The sequence below is a fragment of the Vulpes vulpes genome, chromosome 7 (assembly GCF_048418805.1).
Source record: "Vulpes vulpes isolate BD-2025 chromosome 7, VulVul3, whole genome shotgun sequence".
NCBI lineage: Eukaryota > Metazoa > Chordata > Mammalia > Carnivora > Canidae > Vulpes > Vulpes vulpes.
Genome location: NC_132786.1, coordinates 118,136,003 through 118,161,701, shown reverse-complemented (window position 1 = coordinate 118,161,701; position 25,699 = coordinate 118,136,003).

Here is a 25,699-nt window from a genome sequence, read left to right as displayed (position 1 = left end):
GATAGACATAGAGAGGCAGAGAGAGAAGCAGGCTCCATGCCAGGAGCCTGAAGCAGGCCTTGATCCTGGGACTCCAGGATCACACCCTGGGCCAAACGCAGGCACCAAACCACTGAGCCACCCAGGGGTCCCCCTATGGAAACTTTTAAAAGAAGAAGTCTTTCTTCAAAACTTCCTGCCTTTCTTCCACTACCATTCCTGTGCTCCATGGCATTTCCCTTCTTTTCCTAGGAGATATTTCCACTATCTATGTTGCTTTTGTTTTAAACAATTTTATTGTACCTCTTTTTTACTTCCCAGAATGTGTTTTCTCTTTCTAATAACTACCTAAAGTAATCTTATTTTATATTGCTTTGTCTCCAGAAAAAGTTATTATACTTATCTAATTTTAATATTGGAATGTGTATAATCCACTTCAGAAGGATTTATACCAAAGAGACAAAGTTAGTAATATTTCATAGCATACTTGTAGATATTTAAGTGAGTTCCTCATTTCTTTATTCTCAAATGAGACAAGACATCTCAGAGAAAAGGGACCAATGTGTTTCCTCACTTAGCCAGATAGTATAGCAATGATGAGAATAGAAATTTAAATAATTGACCAGAAAAATCTCCATAATCATGCACAGCCAGCCTTTTATTCCATTGGTCCCAACATAAAAAAAGACAAACATGATGATAAATAAGTAGAGCCAACATTTCTCACAGCAGTAAAACTGTATTAAACTTATACTGGCATTAATCAGGTGTGATCTAGAGTGCTAAATACATTATTCACACAGATATTTGTGGGCTCTGATTCAGTAGAGCATTATTCCCACAATGACACCTTATGTTATCATGAAGACAACTGAGCTAAAAATAAATTAATAAAGTGCCATGCAAATATAACTGAATCATTTGGGCTTTTTATTATCTAACACCCACTGTATAATAATAATAAACCTTTGTATTTATAAATTGGCTTTCTCCAAGAAACTAAAAAACTTTCTAGACATAGTTTTAATATGCATGTTTTGCAATTACAATAAGACATGAAAAAAATATGGTGTCAAATAGCAATTTTACTTGTTTATCACCTCTTTAATAAGCAAATTGTATTTTTGCAACAAAAACATTAGGTATTGTAGAAATGATTTAAAATGGTTTAGAATGTTATTTAAAGCAACATCTATATAACCAGTTGTGTTTTTAAGTAATGAGCTATGAGTGCTAGTGACAGACTTTAACGGGTTGTTTAACTTAGATCAACCATCTCCTTTTTCTCATCTCCCACCTCTGGGTAGAAAACTGACATATTTGTAAATATAAACAATTTAGTCATTGTTGAATTATTAGCTCTGTGTATGCACCTCTTTGATCAAAATGCTCAATGCAACTACAATGACTGATTTGAGCATCTCTCTTTGGAAGTTATTTCAACCACAAATTCGATGGAATGTTATTTGTATATATTGAAACTTTCTAGTTTAAGCATCATACATACCCACATAAAGCAAATAAGCAAATACCCAGAATGGGAAAGTACTAGGCAATATGTTCAATAATGTCATTGGGATTCTCTTCCTATGCCTGGGAGAGTTTCACCAAGTAGAGCTAGTCTATTTTGGGATACATAACTTTTTCTGAAAATGCAATCACTTTAGTAGAAAATTTCTTGGTTGCCTTCTGGGATTTTTATCTATGCTTATTATTACTGGAGAAAACAAACCAGTTAGTGTGAAAGAAGAATGGTAATGTTTAAAGATATATTACTCCCCAGACTTTCTAAGAATTCCTCAAAGTCTAAAATCTTGAAAATCTTATATAACTCTGATCTATTCAGTGTTTTCTGAGCATATATGGACAAAAGCCTCTGCTAGGAACTAGGCTTAAGATATGCTTTATGGTCATTGAAGAAATACATTCCAAATACACACTAGCTTGAAGAAAAACCTCATTAAAATATTAAGGCAATATAAATAACGTTTGAAATGATAGACTAAGGATGGTCTTTTTGTTCCAGAGAGCCTTATGAATTAATTTTTGTTAAAATAATTAAACAAGGAGACCATTAGACTGAGGTGGCTCTAATGCCATGGCAACCTATTAAGCAAACCAAACTCTAAGCCTGTAAATAAATGCCTCAAGGTTATGAAATAAAAACCCAAGAATAATAAATTATAAACAGACAACTAGGTTTTGTGCTACAGCCAATCAGTTTCCTTTCTTTGCTTCCACCTTTTCTTTATAAAAATCTTTCCCGAAGTTCCTGCGGATGGAGTGCTCCTAATCATTTGTTTGGCACTGCCAGATTAGAATCAATTTTTGCTCAAATAAACTCTTAAATGTTTAATATGCCTCAGTGTATGTTTTAACATTTCCAATGAATTTGTTTGATCAATTTTAATTTGAAATTTAAATAGTTTGGAAAATAGTTCTTTGAAACTTTGAAAAAATAGTTACATTAGCTACATCAATCTATGCAAAAAGGAAGACTAGCTCAAAAACTATATTCAATAGCTAACATTACTGTCCTGTTACAATTCAGAGGAAAGCTTGATGTCATATTTTTGCATCACTATTCTAGTAATAGATCTACTTGCTCCTAAAAGTATTTATTAATTTGTTCATAAAACAGTATTTTTTTCTTTTTGCATATAAAGCAAATAGCTAACCAGTGGAAAAACAATCCAGAATATTGTATAAGAAAACATAAGGCATAGTTTGATTCAGGAGGATTCAGAAGGGCTATTCCCAGAACAACCCTGGAAGTAATTTATTGAACTATCTTATTGAGTGGATACATTATTGTAGAGGAGCAAATTTACATAGGAGTAAATAATCCATGAATAATCAAAGAAATGTGGTAAGGCTTAAAATTTTTGTCATCTTGACAGTTGACTCAAAACATTGCCCTCAGAAATGTGTTTTACCCCCTTATTGAGTAGTTTCTCTTAAGTATGTCAAAATGTTAGATTTTTAATTTAGTGTTACTTCTTTTTAAATAAGAGCCCACACAGAGCTGATGTAGGTTGTCACTTTCTGGAGCATTGTGTTAATTTCATAATTACATAGTCTTGTAAGACTGTATTTCAGAGGATGTCAGATTATTTTATTTTTTGTATTTCTAGTCACTTAGAATTTTTGCTGCTTATATGAAAGGCCTTAATGGCTATAGCCAACTTCCAATAGAAAGATATTGCATTCCACCAGTAGTTGTAACTCAAACTGTGAAATATCTTTGTCTCAGTGATCGGAGTCTCTTGTTTCAAGAGACTACACTAGTAGTTCTAACATGCCTGTTTTATTTAAACCCAGGTGTCCCTGACATCATCTAAATCACTCTAAGAATCTCATTGGTGGAAGGGGGCTTGGAGGCTACCTAATGCAATTTCTATCAGACAGAAATCTCCTCTATCCAAGACTGAAGTGCATGGAAGAGAAATGTGACAGCTCACCTACGATGGAATGCCCCTAATAGGAAGGGGTATTTGTTCATCCATTCCTCAATTCCTTTAGTCACTCATTCGTTTATTTAAGTGTTCCGTCTTACAGTGTCTAATACCTCTTTAGAATTTTAAATTTAAGGGTAATTAAAAATAATCATTATCTCACAAGTGGTCCTGTTCAAAAACCATCCTGGATGATAGGATCATGGTATGTATATTTTAAGGTCGAATACAAATTAAAAATAAAAATTTTCCCTGTTGAAATTAAGGGAAAATATGCCTTCCTACCCATTTCTTAGGGCATTTTTATAAACTTGTAATTGTAAATTCTTTCTCTGCCCCTTCCAATGTATGTAAATATTAAAAAGCCTCTTTCCGGTTTTACAATCCAGGAATGTCTTCCTCAAGGACCTGAAAGCCATCCCTTTGGAATCTAAATACCAAGAGCGACAGTGCACCATCTCCTCATTTCGGTGGGAGGTAGGGGTCCAGCTCCAAGGTGCAAAACTAATCACCTGTCATAAAAATGTGAGAAAGATTTTTTTTCCTTTGTATAAACCCAATTATCAGGTGAATTTAGGATAAACTGTATGACAAATGGTGCTGTCAAGTTCTCTTACTTGAGGACTAACTTTTACTTATATTGAAAACATATGTAATGAGTTGTAGCTGCATGGCTATATAAAATGGCCAGGTTTCTTTCTATCTTTGCACCTCTTAGTGGATTTCCTGTGATGTGCATCACATTCTGGTTTAATGCTTATTTGATAATAAAATTATTTTCTTTCTTTTCTACCACTGTGGAGAAGTTTTTTCAATTGGGAAGATTTCGCTTTCAATTATATTATTTCCCCTACAATATTCCACTGCTTCCCAAATAGAGCTGTGCATATGACTCATCTGAGGGACTTAAAAACATATTCCTTCCACAGATCTGCTGACTTAGAATTTCTCAGGGAAAAAAAAAAAGAATTTCTCAGGGCATAAGAATTTATGTTTAAAAATAAATGCTTCCTGATGATTCTAATGGATGGGTATTAGAATCTTGAACCAATTTGATTATTTGTATTGACATATAAATAAGTTCAGGCATATGAGACAGTTTGTGTAGAACAAAAAAGATAAATTCTTTGAGAGCAGGGGATCTACCTTATTTGAATTTTGACTCCTATATACAATCAGGTGTTAATGGTGCTTGGCAGATACTGGTGACTCAATAAATCTTGCTTTGTTTGTTGGCATTTTGACAATGCGAGGAGGAAAAAAATTATAATCTCCCTCATAATTCTAATTTCTCTCTTCTATCCATATTTAGACTAATCTTAGATTCCTGATGTTCCCCTTAAAGCTCCATCATCCTTTATTAGTGTACTACTTAGCATATCACATTATAAACTTATTAAGCTTCCAAAACTTAAACCCTATCCTGAATTATTATTATTCAGGCCCATCTAGTTCAGTTGTATTTAATTATATAAGAAACCAAATAAAGCAAAATTAAACTTTTGAATCATTTTTCTTACTTTTCTGGTAGCCGTTAAAAGTGATAGTGCTATAAAATATTTCCACTTATATGCATCTTTTATTTAAAAAGTTCACTCATTTATTAATGTAATGCCATGATCTGTGAGATTCACAGACATCATACTCATGTTATGACTGGGTAAATTTATTTCGTACAGTAACTTGTGCTGGGAATATAAATAAGAAAGAAATAATATTTTTCTTTAAATATTTAATTAAAACATTTGAACTTGCCAAATAACTGTCAATATTCAAATTTATTTCTAAGCTTTTCTCCATCACCCTAACATAAGTCTTATTATGACAAACTTTTCCAAATTACCCTATACATTTATGCCTGGGTTTATTATTAGCAATATCTGTTTATAATTCTGCCCCAATTCTTCATTAAACAATGGGCAACCGAATCCTATAAAAAGGATCGAAGTGTCACAACCATTTATTGGTTGCAAATAAACTACATTATGTAATTTTAGCCGTTTCTCTAAAAGATTTCCTGGGTTGAACTCATCAGAATTACTCATTGTTAAAGTAGCACCTCAGGGTTTTTAGTTCTTGGACTCTATTTTATAAATATACAAAATATATGTATGTATATAAATACATACATATATTTAAAACTGGGGTTTATTTGGAGTAAATGATAATTATCCATTTTTTTTGCTGATATGTGTGTACATGTATGCATATGTTTTATAAATTGTGCTTGTTTATGCAACTTCCAAAAGAATCTTCAAATGCACTCTGACCAGGTGGAAAATTACCTAATTAACCAACAAGGTCTGACAGACTGGGAGGTTATCAGGAGATAATCACAGCCCTGGGGTGCTATGAGGACTGGGTGCTGCAAACGTGCCTCTAATTCCCCAAGGGTGTGATTAGCTCAAGATAACAATGCTCCCTTGAGTTGTTTTATTGCTTTTATAAAAAGCCTTTGTTTTGGAGAAAATGTTTATTTTTATGCAGGAGGAGAATGAAGTTGACAGTCTAGACTATTGAGTAAATAGCAGTTACTTCTGACTTGTGGTACACACCTTGACAAATCTCCTCATTTAAAATGCTTCTCAGCCAGTCCAGATAGTTTGACTACCTCAGTAATTCTGCAGTGAAGCCTAAAGCCCAACTTCCAGATAGGACAAATGTAAAATTATGTTTTCAAGGTAATTGTACGGGTCTTCTAAAACTAAAAAGTCACCAATTTTATAGACAGAATAACTGCATATGAAAAACTAACCAATCTTTTTTTTCTTGCAGAAAATCAGAAAAATGTTTGGGGTATTCAAATGAATAGTCTCAAACTCCATGATCCAAGAGATCAGCTGATTTGGGAAATACAAATGAATACAGGTGAAATTATGAGACAGACATCAGAAAGATTTACTTTCCTTTGACGTCTCTCTGTTTTCTCCCAGAAATCCAACCCCTGTGGCTTCCCAGTTCAAATAGAATAAAATCCAAACTTTTCATTATGACCTGCACATGGGCTAGCCCCAGTGACTTCTCAGTCCCAATCTCTTCCCTCCTTCATGATGTTCTGGCTCTGCCACTCTTTTCGTTCACTTGAAAAGGCCAAGCTTGTCTTGGGGAATCTGAACTTGCTTTTCTCTCTGAAATGGAACATTCTTTCCACAGGTCTTCATTTGGCTGCCTCTTGTGACTATTCAGTCTTAACTAAACCATCTCAGAGAGGCGACCTACCTAAAATGATCATCTCTCATTGCCCTGCTTCAGTTTTTTCATTGCACATCTATTAAAATTGTATTAATCTGATTGTCTGTATTTGCCAATGAATATAAGGTCATGAGGCCAGAATCTTTCTCTTCCTCACACTAATAAATAGAAATATGGACATATATTCAATTTTTTACCATAATATACATTTTTAATTGCCTATTTATCATCTATACTCTTTCCTTCTTCCTAACAGTACTTATAGGTTTCATCTTTTGTTTTCTGTCTTTCAGCTGACCTGTGTCAGGACAAGCTGGTCCAATGCTCTAGGCAACGCATCCCCTTGAGCAGAGAGCAAGGAAAGGGCATGTGATCCAATTTGAACCAATGAGACTTGATGAGGGATTTGGGAGAGACTTCTTTGAAAACCCCTTTCCACCTTCTACAAGAGCTTCAAAAACAGCTTTATGTTTGTTCCTCTGATCACCATCAGTAAGAGTCCTAGTATTCACACGAGTGACAAGAAAGTCCTCCATTTTATGAAAAGGTGTTTATATCATATACTAGATATAATTTCATCACAGTGAAGATTGTGAAACTGAATTTTCATGGGAGTATACATTTGTTGTAGAGTTATTTCATTTCAGCCTCTAGGATCCTTTGATTCAGAAAAGCAAAGAGTGATGTTACCTAGAAGGTCATCCTATGAGCACAAACAAAACCAGGCAAATAAGATCATAAAGAAATCATTACACAATCGCTATTTGTTTATTTATGTAAACAGTGCTTCACATTCTATTCTGCAAACTCTTACTGAGTTTATTACATTTTGATTTCCTATCTTTATTAGCAGTGTAGATTACTAAATCAACTATTTAAGAGTACTAAATAAACAGTTTTAACTGCTGTGGCATACCAGAAATAAATATAAAACTCTCCAGATATTTAGGCCAACTTTTGAATCAAAAAGTCAATATTAACAGGGAAAGTTTAGATATCAAGAGGCCTGATATCTGAAAACTAAACATGTGAATGTTGGTAAAATAAATGAGAACTGAAAGAAAGATGTATTTGGAAAAATAAATATGAACTCAATCTTAAATAGGGAACTAATCATTTAATTTTAGAAATAGAGAAATATATATAATAGATGATATAAACAAAAAGGCTAAGCAAACTATGTAAGAGTACTCTTATTTGCATAATGCTCCTCCCCCCTTAAAAAGTTCTATGCCTTATTTGTCCACACTAAAAGGTGATATATAAAATATTTACTAATAAAGTCTTGTAGCTTTGAATAATAATAATGATAGTAGTTAATGTTTATTGAATATTTACTGTGTGCCAGGTATTGTTGTTTACTCAAATTATGGAGCAAGGGACAGTGACTTGGCAAGTACAAGGGAAGGGCCAAGATTATGAACTCAAGCAATCTGGCTCCAAAGTACTCCTGTGTAATTAAATTGTGTGAAACCCAAGGCAGATTTGTAAACAAAAAGTAACAAAGCAGATTTTCAGCCAATGAAAAATACAATGTGTCTTTGGACATGATCCTAACCATCTATCCAACCTCACCAAATGTTGAATTAATCATTAACTTTTTCTGATGCAAGGGCCATAAAATGACTCTGGTTTTCTTAAGAACAATTTTCATAAATTCTTAGATCCTGTTAATATTCTCTTTGATCCACAAAATTGTCTCGACTCCTTCCAACTTTTTCAGTTACTCATATTAGGCAAAGAAAGGTCAAACACATTACTGTTTGCTTGCATACCTAGCGGATTGCACCACACAAATAACCTTCCCATGGAAACCAAATTAAAGTAAATCTTAAAAGGAGGAGTTGGCATCATAAGATTGAATGAGAAGGGCGCATCTATGTTATTCTTCCTACAAGCCCCAATACCTTAATCTAATCATGAGAAAATGTCAGACAAATCCAAATTGAGAGACATTCTATAAATACTAGACAATTACTCCTTAACAGGAGATTAAGAAGGTATTAGACTAACTACAGTTTGGTATTGTACCTGAACAGATTCTGCAACAGAAAAATGCACCAGTGGAAAACTGGGAGAAATTTGAAGTCTGTAGTTGAGTTAATAGTTTTATATCAATGGTAACTTCGTAGTTTGATAAATGAAAGATGGTTTAAGAATATAAAAAATAGGGGAGATGAGTCTGCATTGGCTCTCTTAGATGTTGGGATCAGGTTTATTACCTAGCTTACCCTGGAGATACGCAGGCACAGTTAGGATGTAAAGTTCACCACATGATTCTAACAGCCTATTTGTTCAGGACCTATGCACATGTGCAATTGCATATGACTCAGGAAATACAAGTTGCTCTGAGAAACAAAGTTAGAGAATGCTTTTTATTTGTTCTTCATATTATGTACTTCATCTAAATGACTATGATTTTTTTCCTCGTTCCTAAGGATCTAAAAATAACACTACTCCTGGATCCTCCATAAAGTAGCTATAAAATCATATTTGTTCATTCATACAGTTCATTATATGTTGGTAATATTGAAATATAGGCCTTTATTCTTCCTTCAACAACATCTCACCGTCTAAACTGCAAACATCTGCTAAATTTACCTTACCTCCCCCTCCCTCTGTCTCACTTCATACCTATGTTCTTTCTGTAAGAAATCATCTAGTCAAAGTAAACTAAGAATACAATTTTTACCTTAGGTTTTGATTTTATTATCCATTTTCTTTATATTTATTTTCTTCTTGTAATACGTAAGAATATATAAAAATATCGCTAATCACTTAAGAACTAAAACTCATCAAATAAAAATATAATGCTAAACATTTATCATCAAGGAATAATGTTTCAATTTCAAATCCCATCAAGTTCTCATTTCTGAAATGCTGTTGCTGAGAGACTCTTTCCTGCATTATTGTTAAGTGACCCTGTTTGCTTCATGATTAGTCACAATTTACATCTTTTCTGAAAATGGCATAAAATAATGTGCAAATTCTCTAATGCATTTGCAAGAAAAATATTTTCTTTTAATGACTCCTAATGAACCCCAGTTTTATGCAGGGTGTGAAAAGTTGCCAAGATGTGTAAAACAATTAGGATGACAAAAAGCATGAGTTTTAAAAGCCATTTTGCTTGTGCAATGTGTGTGAAAATCCAGAATAAGTCCTAAGGGAAAAATTAATTTTAATAATCTTTTCTTCTTGCCTGAAGATTGTGTAAAACTAAGGCACAAAGAACTGTGTGTCAATGGATCAGGAATAATATGAGAGTTTGATCTTGTAGAATAAATCTATTTTATCATCAACCTGTTACTTTACACTTGAACTGCAAGGACATTTGGTTATTTACTAGAGTAACCATATGATATGTGTCCTACTAGTGTAATACTAGGTAAAAAGTAAAAAAGGTGAAATCTTAAATAATTTTTCTTCAAGTGAATTTATTTACTATTATGGAACATTGTTTATGTCATAAACTCATTGATAATTGAAACCTAATCTTTGAAGCTCCTCACCTTCACAGATTAAAAGATAGTTAGATGTTAAAAGTATTTTGATGGGGCACCTGGTGGCCCAGATGGTTAAGTCTTCAGCTCAGGTCAGATCCCTGTGTCCTGAGATCATGCCCCCGCATCAGATTCCCTGCTCACTGGGGAGTCTGCTTCTCCTTCTCCTTCTCTCTCTCTCACAAATGGATAAATAAAAAAACTTGAAAAGTACTTTGATTTTATACCTTTAAATAAAAAGTATCCCATGAAGACTTAATGATCTAATTCCAGATAAACTTTATTAATTACAAATCTTGAAAATATTCCAGAAGCTACAATACATGACTTTCTCATGAGATGGTTATTCCTGAAGCCAAACACTATATTTAGCAGGAAGTTTTTATATGATCTTAAGAGTTAAAAAACAATGATGTAGTACATCATCTAAGGTGGAAGTCTTCAAGAAAACTTCCAGAATATTTGATTTTTCTAACAGCTTTCTTCTTTATCTTTGGTTCTACACTTAAATTCCAAAAGAACCAAATGATGGAAGCAATTTTCACAGTAGGTCACCAGATATTAAACAATTGAGGCACAATAGAGGACAGAGTTTGAATAATATCACAGACAGTATTGGTAGCTGTGTGAGAATGTGAGAATAAATTTCTGGTTAAGAATTTACACCTAGAATCATTAATTTGCACTCTAATCCCAACTTTGCCCAACTGAGACTTTGGCCAACTAATATATCCTCAGTTTCCTCAACAATAAATGTGGAATAATTATAAATAGTCCCTATTTTATTGGGTCATTTTGTGATTACATAGCATACTTGCAACTTAGTCAAAACTGTGTCTTCATAGTGGCTATAAAATGGTTAAGTCTTAGGATTTTTGACAGACTGGAGGGTGGGAATTTTAATGCTTCTATGTAATAGGAAAAGCATCATAGCATTCATAAAATGAGAAAATCTTATGGTGGATTTCAAATAAGATGCTCTCTTTCTACCAAAAGTCATGGCAGATAGGTCTTGCCAGTGTTATGAAGCTTCATAATGACTGTAGAGTAGGATTACCCTTGGAACAGATAGGGGCATGCCTGAAAAGGAGCTCTCCTAATGGTCTGCCTCTTGATCTTGATGATAGTTATATAAATGTGTTCACATTGTGAAAATCTATTAAGCTGTGCACTTATAATTGGTGCACTTTTTGAATTTATGCTATACTCAGGTCAAAGTTTATAGTTTGTACCTCCCAACTATCCTCCTTATATACTTATTTTCCCATTCTTATCCCAATTTATTTACCATTTATTCTTTCCCCCGGAAAGCAAATCCTATGAAATTCTTGGATTTTCTTGTCTCTGTTGTCTGTTTTGTTTCTAATCAGATTCTGTGTCCAACCACTTAGGTAGCAGGGCAAGACTTAGACTAGAAAACCAAATATTGAGTCAAGTGATTTTCAGACTCTTTAATACAGCTGAACCTCTTATTTCATCACTAGTTACCAGGCCCAAAATTTCCATGTTGCTTATGTGTTCTATAATTGAAAATTCTTACGGATGTAGCCTGCCAAAGCATGGACCTAGGGAAGAGGATCACAAGAGACAGCATGACGAACTGGCGATTAAGCATAGAATATGTCAAGATAACAAGAGCATAATACGGTCCAATTTACACAGAAGAGGATGGACATATAAGAAAATGAACACCTTCTCACTAAGCTGAATGTCATGAATTTCTTTACTTTGGCTCGATTTTTTGCGGGGGGAAATTACTGGGGAACTTCCTTACTAATTAGCATTAATATTTAAATGTTATATAGTAATCAAAACAAATTTATTAAGAGCACAAATTAAAATTAGAATATTTTACTAATAAATTTGAAAAGATAATGTCACTATCAGTGTAATTATTCATTACACTCTAAAATAGTGATGGGGTATAGGACTTGCTACTCCAAATTATGACACCTTTGCATATTGAATAAACTAAGCTGATGGAGATTGAGAACATGGCAGAAGTAAAAAAGTCACTCTGACCTACCTATACTGTCTTCTTGCCTGAAACAGGCCATAAAATCCTCCCATGACAGGTGCCCTTGTATATATAAAGGAAAGGAGCATTTTTTTTCTCCAAAGACAAAGGGACACCAAGAAGAATCTAAATGATAGGGCTTGCTAAATTTTACTACAACGACTTCATACTTCCTTACCTATCATATTCCTACCCAACTCCACTCCCCATCAAACCTAGTATAAAAATACAGGTCCGTGTCTTTGGGGCTTCATTTCCTTATGAAGGTTCCTGTATCATATAATGATATGTACATGCTTTTTTCCTTGTAATTGGTCTTTGTCAGTTTAATTTTTAAACCTAACCAGGAACCCTAAGAGGGTTGAGGAAAACTCTTTCCTTGCTGCAACAGCTAAAATTGAGCATGTATCAAGCACCCCTTAAAAGCCAGAAGCTGGGTTAATTGCTTATTTGTTTATTTCAGCTTCATTGCAAAATTGTAGGATATATCTATCATATCTACTTGAGAGAATGAAAATAAGACCCATATGGTCCCATTCTCAAGCTGCCTAATTGTAATCTTACCTTTCTTTAAAATACTGTTCCAAAAGGAGTAACAATATACAATAATTCAAAACAATATTCTAGACCTTCGGTGTGGCCTGGAGTCAAATTTTTTTCTTGAACTCAGGAAAATGCAAGAGCACAAATTAAAAGTTAAGAATTTGCAGATATGTAGGAGATTAAAATCAGGATATTTCTTTGTACCTTCTTATGCTAATAACTTCAAAAATGTCAATGAAATAGATGATTTGGGGAAAACTATACATTGTATAAGTACATATATTTTTACTTCATATATCCCAGATCTGGAGGTGAATTAGCAGACAACCTGGAATTGCAAAAGATGCAGACCAAAATAGCCCCAAGGAAAGTCTGCTCTCTCTGGCGAATGACCAGAGAAGGGACAGCCTGGCAAGATGGAAAGCTTTTAGAAAATAGCTGCTCTACTCCAGCTAAGCACCACTTATAAAATGGTAGCTCCATTTCCATTGACACTAGCATAGACCATGTGGGAGCTGAGAATTCCACCCATGCCAAGCCTTAATGAAGTGTTCCAACCCCTCCCCAACTGGTATCAGTTGAAAGCCAGGAAGGGAGCCAAGAATTTGACTGCTGTCAGGGATGAGGCCAATCCCTGTGGAGTTAGTGGAGACTCCACCAGCATAACTAGGTGCCCCTTCCATCCTTCCTGGGGTGTATCAAAGGAAGCCTCATGGAGCGTCAGGCTTTTCACCATTGCCCAGCAGTAATGAGGTCCCTCCTTTCCCTCATGTCAATAGAGGTCATGGGGAGCTATAGGGAGGCACTCCTACCCCTCCGAGGTAGAGAGATATTGATGAGGCTGTGGCAGTTCCATTTCTTATGAACTGGTGACAGGGTAGACCCAGACATAGAAAAATAATGTTTGAGACTGTCTATTTGTCAGATGTCAGAGACTGAAAGAGAACGCTAGGGATCAGAAGCTTCTGAGCTCTCCTGTCGCAGCTGCTACAAGAGGGAGCCATACCTTACAAGGCTGTGCCAGTACTTGGGAACACTTCAACAACAACAACGACAACAACAACAAACCAGAACTTAGGATCAGGAGTATGTAATAATTTTTCTTAATAGTGACTTTATCTGGATCATCTGCTTTTCTTAACTATTAAAAACAATCTAATGATATATCTTGTTTGGTGCTAAAAAGACACAGCCTGGGAGAAAGTAGCTTTAGAGCAGTGGTTCTCAGGCAGGAATGATACTTGCCTCACAAGAGAAATCTGGTGACAATTCTTGGTCGTCACAAATTGGTGAAGGGGGAGTGAGTAGTGATATCTATTGGAGAGAGGTCAGAGATACTACTAAACATCTTGCGATATACAGAGAAATCCCTCCCAAAAGTAATTATCTGTTGCTGATATTGAAAAAACCCTGTTCAGAGGGAGAAACTGCAATATTGTTGAAGGCTCCATAGGTCTATATGATTTGTACATTTACATGTATACAAACCTTCTCTGTGAATCAATATCCCTGGGTTTTGTGCCTCAAAACACACACACACACACACACACACACACACACACACGAATCTTGGTCTCTTCTTAACTTGTGGCCATTGGTAAAGAAAAGTCCTTTAAAAGGAGGCTTTTGTTTGTTTGTTTTTGCTATTCACGTTATAAAGCAATACTTGGTTATAAAGAGACAGGAGAGGTTCACAAATGTATAAACAATAATAGCCTTAAACAGTGGGAATCCAGATATTTTTGTTTATTTTTACATTATTTCTTGAATTTTCCCAATTAGAAATTATACTGATTAATCAGTCACCTTTTTGCCATATCATTATCTTTCAAACTATGATTTTTATGGCTATATAATATTCCATTACAGAGGTCCTCATAATTTATTTAATAGATGTCATATTTTGAGGATTTCTGTTGTTTTTAATTTACCCCCACCTCCATAAGAATAATGTTGTATCTATATCTTTATGTATCCCTCCTAATATTTCTTGAAAACAAAGTCTTAGATGTTGAGTTTATGGGAAAGATTATGAAAAAATTGGAAAGCCTCTTGTTGCTTATTACCAATTTACTTGGTACAAAGTACAAAGACTGTACTAATTAAAACTGCCATTGAAATATAAGAAAATGGCAGTTTTCTAAACTAGTAGATAATATTACTGTAAAACACTCCTGAGCTGGTGAGATAGATCAAGGAGTAGGAGATGACAAAAAAAGATATTAGGATTTTGCTTTCATCTCAGGCTGCATTTATTGGTAGTTAGCACTATTTTGAAATAAAGCAGATAATGGCTAGGCTCAGAAGTCACCAACTTAAACTTGTTAGGAGCCAGGCAGGCAATTTAGGTGTTGAGGAGGCCTTAGGCAGCTTGAGTGCATCTGGCGCCTCTGGAGGGGCCAAAGGTGATATTGAGAATGGAAATTTACTGAAATTTACTTTTTCCTGAATTCCTACAATTCCTCAATTCTGTTTAGAATTTTCTAAACACAGAACTTTTGGAAAGCAGGAAATTTTAGATAACTTACTCTAACTACTTCATGTTACAAAGAAAATGAAATACAGGAAATTTCAGGGATTATCAAAATTCACCATTAGGTAATGGTAGAATTAAAACTGCACTCCAGGTTGGCTGACTCACAGCTCTGAGCCTGTTTTACTGGACAATGTTTTAATTTGGCATTTGATCTGAATTGCAAAAATATGTAGTCACCCACAAACCCAGAACATAAAAGGATTCAGAGAAGCCCTAAAGGTAATCAAGTTGTTTACTTCAATAAGTGATTTCTAGTAGTCATTTATTTGGTTTCCTCAAAAATATACTTGCATGAATTTATCCTCTTGAAGTGATGGAAGAGCCAAGATAGAGAGAAATTGAAGATAATGGTGAGAGGTGACTTCATAAATGGGTTAAAGCAATGGCCATACTGTTTAAAATAAAGGCAATATATATTCCTAACTCATCAGACATATAGATTCATTATACAAGATCAAGTTGACCAATATCAACTTTAGCCAAGAGACAATTTATGTGGAAAAAATATATAATATAAACATATGCTCTCCTATTATATAATACAGTTGAATAATGCAGGAGTTATGAGCAATGACCACCAGCACAGTTGAAAATCCTTGCATAACATTTGACTCACCAATAATTAACTACTAATAGCCTACTATTGACCAGAAGCCTTACAAATAACATGAACAGTCAAATAACGCATAGTTTGTATATGTATCATATGCTGTATTCCAATAACAAAGTAAGCTAGAGAAAACAAAAATGTTATTAAGGAAATCATAAGAAAGGGAATATACACTTTTTTGCTGTATTGCACTTAATGAAAAACATCCACATATAGTGGATGTATGGAGTTCAAACCTGTGTTGTTCAAGGGTCAACTGTATATACCATATATAATATATATAAGCAAAGCACACATGCACACACATGCATTTTTCTCCCTCTTGGAGATAGAAATAATACAAGAAATACCTGAACAAGATAGAGGCAGAACCTAACAGCAAAACAGATAGTTGTTGGTTTTTTGTTTTTTTGTTTTGTTTTGTTTTGTTTTGTTTTTTGGCAAAGTCTTAGCAACTATTACTTTATTCTGTGGAAAAAGCTCAAGGGTACTGCAGAGACCTCCAAACTTGTAGGTCAAAGGAACTAACAAGGGAAAAGTTAAATTGCTTTGCTCTCACCTGCCCTAAATTACTATTCACCACACCCCACAAGAGAAAACAGTTATTAATAAGATTTTTCCATTATTTTCAAAATAGCTTAAATATGTATTGGACTGTGTTTGTCAAGTTAAATAAGGTTATTTTTGGAGGTGTATTAGGCAGAAAATGCTTTAACTCCTTCAGTAAAAATTTAACAATCATAAAACAGTCACGAGTGTTTCAGATTATAAAATGTTCTAAGGAGGACATCTAAGTGGAAATAGATTAATAATTCAAGAAATAGCTTAGTTTAATTTCTGACTGTAGCACTTAGCTTTTTAGTGTTTAAATAATGGGACTGTTATTGTCCATTAAACAATTCTTCATTAATGTTAAAAATTCTTATCTGACTATACGATAGTTATATATCAAGTTTATTTAGGCAATCGGATAGCTAAAATTCAGTTAAGTCAATTGATGGATATCTAGATGGATATCTAGACTAAACATTATATGTTAATTAGAGTTGCTAAAACCTTGGTAAGTGAAAAAATAATCTTTCAGGTAGTATAGATAATTTACGTGGACATAACTGAAGGATGAGTCTCAATTTGTTGCTTCATAAGCTGGGGCAGGGTTGTTCCACCATTGATGATAATCAAGGACTGACAGTTTGGTGATGACAGTGCCTGGAGAGAATAAATTTGGGTTCAGACATATTTAGTATTAGGTAGCAGGAAGACAAACATCAACTAGGGAAGGGGTAAACTGTGGAAACTAACCTATTCTGAGTTAGGGCTACAGAAAACTTTGATAGTCACTTAAATCATAAAGGCTTTTTAAAATAACTGTAGATAACTGTGAGAACTGTAGGACTAAGCAGGATAGGGAAAATGATGAAATGTGGAAGATAACAGAATTTTTAGATAATCATAAGTAGACATGGTTGCATATACTGTTCCTGGATTAATTTTGAAAAAAAATCAAAGTTGATCAATAATATCAAGCCATGAATTGCAGAGATTATATTTGCTAATGAAATCATTTGAGTATTATTTTTCTTCTGTAGAGGGATGCAAATTAACAATGAAATGGCCATTATTCGGGAGAAGTAAAAGGCAAACTGAAAAGACCAAACTATCAACTCAATCTCTGAAAAATAAAAATATGACCAGGACGGCAAGAAAGTCATTTATCATGTCAGCTCAATTCTAATAGTTATATCCGTGAGTTAGAATGTTAAGGTCACCATTTGATATAGAAGAAATTGGAAACCACCAGTGAGAGCAAATGTTTAAGAGGTCACTGCACATTAGATTTAAAGGTCTTTAACAACTGTGTGCAGATCGCACGTACAAGGTGATGTAATATCATCCCCCAAGAGATTACATTAATAAAGAGAGTCAACCTCCAGTTGAGAAGCAAAACTTCACAGTGATATTTCAGAAACTGTAATGGTAGTTCATCTGTAAGAGTATGACTGTGTTATTAGCTAGATTTTTTTGCAACTATTTCTGCTGCTTATTTGTGCTAAAGGTTTTTAAGAGGATGTGGGCTTTTCTTTCTGGCTTAGCTAATTTTTTTTTAAAGATTTTATTGATTTATTCACGAGAGATACAGAAAAAGAGAGAAAGGCAGAGACAAAGGCAGAGGGAGAAGCAGGCTCCATGCAGGGAGCCGAATGCGGGACTCGATCCTGGGTCTCCAGGATCATGCCCTGGGCTGAAGGCAGTGCTAAACCACTGAGTCACCGGGCTGCCCTGGCTTAGCTAATTTCTTACAAGATGTCGAGTCTGACCTCACAGGTTTTCAAAATGATGCTATTTCAGTAATGGGTACCTGTTCTGAATAGGTTGTCTGGAGGGAAAAAAACTCTTTCTATTAAACAAGTGGTTTAGATTGGAAACTCAACAAAATTCAGATATATGTCCTGCTATCTTACAGAGTCTCAATGGCTTTAATGAGTTGTTACCTAAACAATGTCAGATTATGGGACACCTGGGTGGCTCAGCAGTTGAGCGTCTGCCTTTAGCTCAGGGCATATCCCAGTCCTGGGATGGAGTCCCACATCGGGCTCCCTGCGAGGAGACTGCTCCTCCCTCTGCCTGTCTCTGCTTCTCTCTGTTTATCTCTCATGAATAAATAAATAAAATCTTTTTTAAAAAGGAATGTCAGATTATTTAATATCCTATGCATTTTTAAAGTTGGTCATTCATAACAGAGGGAGTTTTAATACAATTTTTTTCCACAACTGTTGGAGGAACACTTACTAGGTTAAAGGCCCACAGTAGAAACTTCAGAGATACACAAAAGGAATGAGAAAAAAATCACTTCTGTCATGATGATCACCATCTGCAGAGGTAAGAAAATAAGACAATGCAGAAATACTTACATACAGGGTAAAATTGGGATGTTTGGCTACCTAGTAAGGTTTATATGTTTTACTATTTTGTAGCGATTTTGGAGAGATCTTCATTAATGCTTTAATGGAAATTACAAAATAAGATACTCAAGCAAACATAAGTATCTATGTCTCAGACTAGGAGACATGTGGGAAATTCAAAATAGAGGAGAACTGGAAAACCATTTATATTTGGCTCCATGGGATGCCTGGGTGGCTCAGCGGTTTAGCACCTGCCTTTGGCTCAGGGCATGATCCTGGAGTCCAGGGATCAAGTCCCATGTCGGGCTCCCTGAGTGGAGCTGCTTCTCCCTCTGCCTGTGTATCTGCCTCTCTCTCTCTGTGTGTCTCTCATGAATAAGTAAATAAAATCTTAAATATATATATATACACATATATATACATATATATATATTTATTGGCTTGGCTCCAAATTCTTGTTCTTATATATAAATAATCCTCATACCCACTCCAGGAATGGATGAAACCCCAAACATGATTTCACAGTCACATCACAATACCCAACCCATAAGACACTGGGTAAGTTTCCCTGCTGTCTCAATTTACCCAGTTGCTCCTCACTCCATGATAAAAATAGTAATAACTTTGATATCCATAGTATTGCAGGTGGAAGTATATGATCAACTTTGTGGTTTAAAAAGTTCTGAGAAGTTTGAGCCATAGTTTACATGGAGTAGTGAAAGAAAATAAATGCCAGGGACTAGCGCTAATATACTCATACTTAAATTACAATAATATAAAAAGGAAAATAAAATTGTAGCAGACCTTGTGACACAAACAATCTTCTTCTTGAAAATAACTTAGTCATCTCAATCCCAGGAACAATATATTTTGAACTGCCATGATTTGGCCAAACACATATTTAATGCTTGAGAATATTTTGCTTCAGGTAGAATGACATGCAACTTTAATCTAGCTTAAACAAAAATATTGTTCAAGCCTTGTTCTATGTCCTATAAGCCTATGTTCTATTATATACCCAGATATAATTTTAGGGTTATTATATAATAGGCAAACAAAACAATTTAGAAAAACTTTAATGTTTATCATTAGATAAAATGATATATGCTTACTTTAACAAAGGGAGAAATTTAGTGATAAACTCCCTGATTAACAGACTAATTACTAGAATATAGTTTTAGTTTTATTTATCAGTATAGTAACCTAATAAGTATGGATGGATTGATTCTATAGTGATTGACCTGTTAATTTTGAACTAGAAGATGAATTCAGGGTTTCTTTGGGGAAACTATAAATTATAGAAACCAAGATCCCAATGAAATAAAAAATAAGAAAAATGAAGGAAAATTAAAATAGGATATTTTAAATATTTTTATGAGATAGATTTCAAATTTTAATACTATTCAATTATAGAAGTCATCAAAAATAAACAGAATGGTGTTCAATAGAGAAAAATACCAAAAAGTCAAAATAAATTTTGTTGTAGGTAAAAATTACATGGTAGGCAAAAATTACATTGTAATGCACAAAGATCTAGAGAATACTTGTCAATCATATTCAACCGCTAGTCAATAATTTGACCAGCTTAGATTAAGGGAAAATAGAAGAAGGAATAAAGTTATTTAAATGAAATTTTCTATTTACTGCTTCCAACTTGATTGGACGTTCATTCATTCATGCACTGTGCCAGACAATGGGACTGTAAGAGTGGATAAGATCAACATGGCACCTCTATTCACGGACCTGATAGTCTACAGAGGGAAAGAGTCAATACATGAGTAATCAGATGAATACTTATGTAATTAAAAACACTGATGAAAAAAAAATACTGATGAGTACTACGAAGATAACAAAAAGTAGGTTTTAGGATGAAGAATACCAAGGGGCTGCCTCTTCTCACAGAGTGATAGGGGAAGACCTCTCTGAGGAGGTGTTATTTAAGCTACAGGAGCTAGAAGTTTAAAGGTCCATAAAAAAAGGGGACATTCCAGGTAGAGGGAAGAGCAATGGCTAAAGCCCCGAGACAGAAACTAGATTGGTCCCTGAAAGTAGGAAGAGTTAACATAGTAGAGTATATAGTTAAGCTAAGTAAAGGGGAAAGTAGTTTATATATATATATATATGTAATTTACAAGAAAAAACATATGAGCCCACATATCGATAAGTAGTTATTAACACAGATAAAACTAATCCTTAAAGTTGTCTAGTCTGCCCTTTTCTACTTGGTCCAGATCTCATTTCTTAGTCCAGACTCATCTATTCCCGGGTAGAAGAGTCATCTCCTATGTCAAAGAAGTGGACTAGGCAAAGGAAGTCTCACAAGAGGGTGTTTGTGTATTTGGTTTTCTGTGTGTTCGCCCATAGCAATATCATTTAGTACTTCTGAATTTATATTTTGGGGGAGGCATTGAAAGACCAGGAGCCTGTTTTACACAGCTTCTTTAGGTTGCAGAAAATGTCAAAAATTGTCAGTAGTTCTTGACTTCTCAGAGATGACACCAGTTTGGGTGGCTATGTCTTTCTTAGTAGACTTTCAAGGAAGTAGCCCAGAGTCCAGGCACCACATATCTTACTTTTATTGAAAATTTGACTTGACCATGGTTTAGGTTGTCTTATTTTTCTTAAGTACTGAGGCCTGTGGGACTGTATTGATTTGCCAAGATGTCCTACTTCAGGTTGATTTCAGAAATAGAGTAATTTGCTACATTTTTAGAAACTAGGTGAATCTGCAGAACTGGGCCACAGCAGTGCAAAATAAATTACTTATCAAAGTAAAACCAAAATAAATAGAGAAAGTGTCTGTGTGTGTGTGTGTGTGTGTGGGGGGGGAGAGAGAGAGAGAGAGAGAGAGAGAGACCCCATTAAATTAAGATCAGTGCTTCTCGCTGCTATTTCCTTTGTCCGAACAGTCTGTTCCGTAATAACAGTGTAGCAGTCAGTTCCCTCTGCTTTACATATATATTCAAAAGAAAACTCTTAAGGAGCAGGGTTTCATTTCTAGGTGGAGAGTGAAATGTTAGTGCCCTGCAGTCTTACCATAGAGTGGTCGTTGGGGCAGACGGTGTAGGGCTGTCATATAGATGAACCCCTCCTCCTTTAAAACAGTTGGTTTTTGACACATCAGAAAAGAAATCTTTTTTAAAGAGAGCTTCGTCAAGCCTGTATCCTATAGATTCCTATTCTTTGGCAGAAGTTTCCCTGTGTTCTTAATAAGAGTAAATGCCACGAAAATTGCTGGCCACTGCGTTTTGCAGGAAAGCCTTCAGGGCCGCAGGCCGTGACCCCGGGGCTCTGCAGGAGGAGCTTGGGCTCCCCAGTGGTGCCACTGGGCCTGCAGCCGCTGCTGAGCGCTCAGCTCTCCAAGACCAAGGGGAGCATGTGGACGCTTAGGCGCTGACTCCAGCTCAGTTGGTTAATGACTAGTATCATCTAAATGAGGCAGCAAGCTCAAAGACTCATAATCTCTCCCTGTGCGCAGATTTTAATTAAATAATTATGATGTCCTTGTTGTAATTATTTATCAGTAACTGTGCTCTGGAGCATTGCCTCTTTCGCCTTCATCTGGTCTGTCCACTCAGCTGAACCCAGAGACAGTCGTTTGGCTCCGACCAGGAGGAAATGAATGATTCTTACTCACAAAAGAGCCCTTGAAGGACTGTCAGCGAGACAAGATTCTATGTTCTTCATTTACCATTTTGAACTTTTTTTTTTTTTTTTTTTTTTGGAGAGGAAGCTCAGTTTCCTGATCTGGGATATGATATGGTCGGGCTTGATAGAGACTCAGTTTCTCTTCTGACATTCAGAGGTGCAGTTGACTGAGGGGTTTCAACAATATGACCAGAAGGCATGCTTCCTCAGCACCTGGAACTTGACATTACGCATTATAACACTAACATCCCTCGATGCATGGCATTTAGAAATGTTACTCCCTATGTCAGGGCTGTGGAATCTACAGTCTATGACATAATGTGTGTCTCAGAGAGTGCAAAACCCCAAAATGATGAAGCAACAGTTTTATATTAATGATCCTCATAATGATTCAGAAGCACAGTGAGTGAAGAGGCTCAGTAAGCAGTAAAGCGGATTTGGGAGTCAAAAAGGGGGGGCACTGGGGCAAACGGAGGTAGATTTAGACCACGTGAAAGGAAGCAAGACCTCCACAGCAGACTTCCCCTAAGAAAACTTGCCTTAGTAAAGCATCACTTTTCTCCATTTCTTCCAGGAGTTCAGAAAGAAGATAGAGTTTTGTCAAATGGAGGTTTAATCTTAATAAAATTTTAACGGAACAGTGTGAGCATGAGCAGGGTTTATAAAGCACTTTAATGCAACGCTGGTCTTCATACGTCTCCCCTTCCTGTGATCTTCCCATTCTGCACTTCTCCCTTTCCAGTAGGATCTTCCCTAACGAGTAGCTTCAGATTCCACCCACTCAAGAGATTTTGCATTTGATGTGGAAATCTTGGAAATGAAAATGCTTCAGCAGCCAAAAGAATATTTGGGAATAATGAGCTTTGAAAAAAAACTGAGTAGGTTACATATTTGTCTAAGGAAGTTCTTTAAGTTTGAATCAGAAGACTTGTCACCATATCTGACTACAGATATTTAAAGCAAATCTGACCTTGAAAGTTACAGGCAACAAAGAAAACATGAAGGAAGTTACGAAATTTTATTTCCACTCATGTTACAGATGTGTCTGTATGAGGTTGAATACAGGAAAGATAATCTCTCCTAATAATATATTGTACTTTTTTGGGTCTAGAGTCTTATTTAACTCTTGTTAGAATTATTCCTAGGTTTGCTTATTTTTAAAACTATTACATGTGATACCTCAACATTTTCATTTTCTAATTGTTTGCTCCTGATAAAAATAAAAACTCTAAAGATTTGTCTATAGATCTTGCATATAGAATTAATTCTCATTATTCACAGTAGTTATGTTCCATAAAATCACCACCAACATTGAATTAGTGACTACTGAAACCATAGCTCCCCTGGGAAATACAGTTAGATTTCTGTGAGCCTCTGGTCACATTTTCATCAACTGATTAACACGTAACCTTGTTTTATTCATGTTTCTGCTTTAAAAAGCCTTATTGAATATATATTGTTGATTCATTAACATTGAATTCACAGTCAGCAGCATTAGAACTCATGACTGAATGTCGACCTAACACATGTATTTTCTCTGTGAGGCAGATCACAGCCTTCTCGAGCATAGGAACGCAAGACACCACGTTAGCTGGTACCCCAGTGAGGCTCATTTTAAACAGCAAAATCACCAACCACCACAAAAATGTGTAAAAACTGTGGCACAAAAATGGACTCTCATTTACAGTGTGAGAACTGAACCAGAAGGCAGAAAATAGCCTTATTTGACCTCAGCTGGGAACATGCATGTTGGGCAACTCCAATTTTTCACCCCTTTGTGCATGTTCACAAATGGTTATGAAGGTTTTATAGGTCTTAGTTTTGGAGTCACAAATCAATTTGAGCAAGCAGAAGAATTCATGAATACGGAATTCATAAATAGTAAGGATTAACTATAGTGACTTTGCCATATTCTCTTACTTTAATAATTAAAAATTTTTGAATATATAACAATGAATATGACTGTGAATGATAATAGCATTTTCTTCCCTTTCCAATCTTTATCAGTTTTACTTCTTTATCTTGCCTTACTCCACTGGATAATAACTCTGATACAATATTAAACATAGGTGGTGAGAGAAGGCATCCTCTTCTCAGGTGGAAACTCAGAGGGAAAACAATATTGTATGATAAGTCTGGTGTTACTGTAAGATTTATGGTTTATGAGAGGTCTCTTTATCAGATTAGGAAAGTTCCCTTCTATTCTTAGTTAACTTAGAGTTTTATTATGAATGAGTATTAAAACTTAGCAAATTTTTTTCTGCAAATGTTGAAATAATTATGTACAGGCAACCAGCAGACATGTATTTATGTGTGTGTGAACGTGTATATATAAAAAAATAAAAATTAAAAAAAATATATATGTGTTGTTGGGTTTGTGTGTATTTCCATCCTTGGAGTAAATCAATTTGGTCATCGCATAAATTTCTTTTTATAAAACTCTAGATTATGTTTGCATATTTCTTCAGAATTTTTATATCTGTGTTTGTGAAAGAGATTAGCCTATCTATAATTATTTGTTCTTGGAGTGCTTTTGTCAGCTTTTCACATCAAAGTTATTTAACATATAACATGAGTTGGGAAGTGTTTCTTTTTCTATGTTCTGAAAGAATTTCTATAAATTTGGTGTTACTTTTTAAATGTAGTAATATTCACTCTTGACACCAACATAGCCCAGGGTTTTCTTTTGAGAAAGAAATACTGAGGAATAAATACTTACGTATTTGTTTTCTTAATTGGACCCAGAACTATTCAGATTTCTTATTTCTTCCTGTATCAGTTTCCATAGATGATATTATTTCAGAAGTTTCTAATTTGCAAAAGATCTCAGATTAATTGGTATGCAAATAATTTTAAATATATCCCACAAATTTTGAGAGATGATATTTACATTACAAAATATTTTCTGAATTTCACCATGATTTCTTCTTTTATCTTGTGATTATCCAGAAATAATTGATTAATATTAAAACATTTGGATTTATTTCTACTTGCCTTTTTTTGTCATTGATGTTCCATTTTATTTTACTATGTGTTTTCAATCTTTGAGGATTGATGTTTTAGAAAAAGGTAAATTTTATTAAATGACTCATATGCACTCAAAAAATACTCTACAGCTATGCTTGGGGTTCTCTTAATGTCCATTATAGTCAAGTTTGTTTATCACTTTTAGTACTTTTAATCTGCATATTCTTTCACTTACTGAGGAAGGTCTTAGAATTAATGCATTAGTTTGAATCATATATAATTGCCATCTTTATGGAAACAATACATGCAATTTTATGTGACTAACTCTAATGATTACTAATGTACTTAG